General features: G+C 43.2%; 1 long non-coding RNA gene across 2 annotated transcripts; it reads left to right on the forward strand.

The window, feature by feature from the left end:
• The first annotated feature begins 651 nt into the window (after nucleotides 1-651).
• LOC140556896 (uncharacterized) lies at nucleotides 652-3,838 on the forward strand. 2 transcript variants are annotated; one of them, XR_011979773.1, is made up of 4 exons: nucleotides 652-788; nucleotides 951-1,071; nucleotides 1,305-1,471; nucleotides 2,890-3,838. It is a non-coding gene; the product is annotated as an uncharacterized lncRNA (long non-coding RNA). The 2 variants fall into 2 exon arrangements; XR_011979772.1 differs by lacking the exon at nucleotides 652-788 and having other exon boundaries at nucleotides 795-1,071.
• Nucleotides 3,839-4,088: the final 250 nt, after the last annotated feature.

Here is a 4,088-nt window from a genome sequence, read left to right on the forward strand (position 1 = left end):
TGGTCTGTGGGTTGACTATGACTGTTCTCACCATCCTTCGCCTTTTCTTGGCCTGCCACTTCGGGCCGTGACTAGAACTGCGCCTGTGGTCTTCGATTTCGTCACCATGTTCCTCACAGTGGAAACTGACAGCTGAAATCTGAGAGAGCTTTTTGTATCCTTCCCCAAAACCATGATGTTGAACGATCTTTCTTTTCAGGTCATTTGTGAGTTGTTTTGAGGGTCCCATGTTTCCACTCTTCAGAGAAGAAGAGGAGAAAAACTTGCAACCTCCTTCTCATAATTGGATTCACCTGTATATGTAGGTCAAGGGTCAGTGAGCTTACAAAACAAATGTAGTATTTTAATAATTAGTGCTAAAGGTATTCAAATCAATAAAACAACAAGGGTGCCCACATTTATGCACCTGCCTAATTTTGTTTAAATAATCTTCATCTTTTTCTCTCTCCCCTCATGTCCTGAGCTGCCTGTCTGGAGTTGCCCTTTTTTGGTTCAGTTCCTGCGTCTTAGTATCAGGCCTGTCCCTCTACTCAGCAGCCTTCACCTGCTTCATACCTCAAGGACAACCCCTCAGGGCAGTGTTCTCATTGATGGAGATTCTACTGAAAACCACTTAAAAGTATCGAGCCAAAAGAGTGACACCACTGTCTCCTGTTTTCCAGATGCTAACTTCGCCATGTTGCTTCCCTTGGCACTGTGGCAGCGTGATGCCTTTGACACAATCATTCTCTACTGTTCTCCTCCCGATGCAGCGAGTTCCTGATGTTGGTGAACTGAATAGTTGGCAGGTAAGTAATTTTACATAGTTTTTCTATTTTAATAACCATTTATTCTGTAATTTCTCTGCTTGTATTAAAAATTAATTTGGTCAGTATCTGACACCCAGTCCTGAAGTGCTTTCCCATCTCTCTTTGAAACGTGTGTACCATGTCTGTCTCCCTCTGTTTGAGCATCATCTTGAGCATCAGTTTTGGACTCTTGAACCTCTTCTGGAGTCTGATCAACACTGCTGGCTGTTGGAATGGGGGGGTGCACCCATCTCATCTTGGGATCATCAGCTTTCATTGACTGGTCAGTCTGGGTTTGCTGTTCTTTAACACACTTTGTATGAAATTTCACAAGCCTGTGTTTAAGGGCTTTCCCTGTGTCTGGATAGTAGACTAGGTATGATGGACTGTTCTTGTCTGTCCCTACAAAGACTCCCTTTCACATTTTGACTCTAGCTTCTATCTGTCATGTTTGTAAGTGTAGCATGCTGCTCCACATACTCTCCTCTTTGAAAGGTTATGCTTTCTCTCTCTCAGCGTAGAGTCATTGAAATTCATATATAGAGCTGCTGAGGTCGTACGCCTTTTCACCTGAGCCGCCTGGGGTACATCGTTCTCTCCGGGAACATAAAGAAGGTGCCAGACCAGGACTGACTGACCCCTCCCAGTCACACTGTCAGGTTAATGAACTGCATAATTGGCAGGTAAGTGATTTACATGTTTCCACCCATTTATTCTGTCACATTTCTGCTTCTATTAAAACGTAATAGATCAGTGATACTCTGAGCATTTCACTCAAATCCTGCAGTATTGAGACTGTCATGGTTTGTAATTGTAACGTCGGAAAATCTGCTTTAAAAATCTTATTAGAATTTATATAAATTCTTCCATCTTTCCAAGTACAAGCAGTTCTACTGTTAAATTTGGGCTGTTAAATATACGATCTCTAGCCCCTAAAGCAGCCATTGTCAATGAAGTTATTTTAAATTGGGTGAAATTGGGTAATAGAACAGTAAAACACTGGTTTTATAGTCTCCATACATTGCCCCCTGAATTTACTAGGAAGTGACTTATTGGGGGCTTTCAGTCTAAACCTTAACCTACAGTCTAAACACTACAATGTCACAGTGGAAACTGACAGCTGAAATCTGAGAGAGCTTTTTGTATCCTTCCCCTAAACCATGATGTTGAACGATCTTTGTTTTCAGGTCATTTGTGAGTTGTTTTGAGGCTCCCATGTTTCCACTCTTCAGAGAAGAAGAGGAGAAAAACTTGCAACTGGCCACTTTAACCTCCTTCTCATAATTGGATTCACCTGTATATGTAGGTCAAGGGTCAATGAGCTTAGAAAACAAATTTAGTGTTTTAATAGTTTGTGCTAAAGGTATTCAAATCAATAAAACAAGGGTGCCCACATTTATGCACCTGCCTAATTTTGTTTAAATAATTATTGCACACTTTCTGTAAATCCTATAAACTTCATTTCTCTTCTCAAATATCACTGTGTTCATCTACTTTGATGTATTCAACTGAAATTGATGATCTGAATAACCATTAATTTTATAAAGGAAAATCGTCAAAATTATCATAGTTGCCCAAATTTTTACACCTTACAACCCTCCACGTACACTCCGCTCACAAGATGCTGGCCTATTATCGGTCCAACATATTAGAAAAACCAGTGCAGGAGGAAGAGCGTTCTTTTATAAAGCCCCCAACTTTGGAACAACCTCCCTGTTAATGTACAGGAATCAGACACACTCTCAGTCTTTAAATCTGGAGTAAAAACTTCTCTCTTTACACCAGCTTTCAGAGAACTCTCCAGTTCTGTGTTCTGTCCTGCTCTGATTACAGTTCACCACTATTCTGTCCTGCTCTGATTACAGGCTGTTTATTACTATTATTGTGGTTGTGTCTCTAACTATTTCTGCTACAGGTCTACAGGGCACTACACGTAAAGCTTGTTCTAATCTTCATTTTCTCTCTCTCCTCATGTCCTGAGCTGCCTGTCTGGAGTTGCCCTTTTTTGGTTCAGTTTCTGTCTTGGTACTTAATGGGGGACTTGGTACTATTTTTGTGGCTATGTCTTTTTATTTGTTTTATCTTCTGTGTTTTTACTCAGGAGCTCTTCAGGAGGTCGTCAAGATCCATTACGGCAGATCCAGCTGCTGTTGTAGAGGCAGTCCAAACTCCACTGGCGGAAGACAAGGCTGGGGCTGCCCGTCACCTCCATCGTGACCGCGGGGGACACAGAGGGTCAGCGTCTCCTCTCCCGCGCCTGAGAGGGCCTGGAAGTGTCAGCGTGGCTGGGAAAAGCCGAGGACTGTTCCACCACTTCAGCCGTTTTTCACATCTGCCAGCTGGTTCGAGGACCTCAGCTCTTCACCTCACCCGAGTCCTCAGGGCGGTGTTCTCACTCTTGGAGATTCTTCTGTAAAAACCCTGAACAGTAATGCTGCGGTCTCCTGTTTTGCAGGTGCCCGTGTTCCGGACATTGCAAGGTGGCTTTGTCACCATCGTTCTCCACTATTCTCCTGATGCAGCTTGGCCCTGAAGAAGCACTGCTGTACACTTCTGTACACTGTTCAGAAAAAGTCAGACACCAGGATCATCGTCTTTAACCCCCCAGACACCTCCCCCTCCCTTCCGCCCACTTACTGACAAGTGTAACTGACTGACTGTACAGCAAGGTGTTTTTGTCAGACTCCGTTCTGAAGTCTTCCACCGGCGTTACGTTTACTGCAGGATTAAAGTGTTTCTCTACATTCCTAAGACTGACTGATTGAGTTGATTCTTTAAGTGCAGAGAAGCAAATCCCACTACCACAGTTTTGGAGGTTCCACCGAGATCCCAATATTCCTCTGGGTCCAGAGTTTTCAGAGACAGGATCAGAAACAGACAGAGGCGGCCGCCGTCATCCCAATGAGTGATTCTGAGTCAATTCAGGCACTCTACTGACTCCGAGACTCTGTACCCGAGGTGACTGTGCCAAATAAGATAGTGAGTACAACAGTTTCAGTACTTATGAAGGAGTCAGTACCCATATCCATCAGTACGGACACAATTCTAACAGTGGATGTTTCAGGCTTACCACTCAACATTTTTGCAGTCTTGTGAAGGTGAAATTGGGTAATAGATCAGTAAAACAAAATTTACTAGAACGTGACTTATTGGGAGCTTTCAGTCTAAACCTACAATGTACAGATTCAGGGTTTTCTGCTGCTAGTCCTAGTATAGGTCTATTCCTCTTAAAATAGACCCAGTAGAATATTCTTGATCTGACAGAGCAGAGAACCTGATGCGTTACATGGAGCTCTGTCC

This window comes from Salminus brasiliensis, chromosome 6 (genome assembly GCF_030463535.1).
Source record: "Salminus brasiliensis chromosome 6, fSalBra1.hap2, whole genome shotgun sequence".
NCBI classification, from domain to species: Eukaryota; Metazoa; Chordata; class Actinopteri; order Characiformes; family Bryconidae; genus Salminus; species Salminus brasiliensis.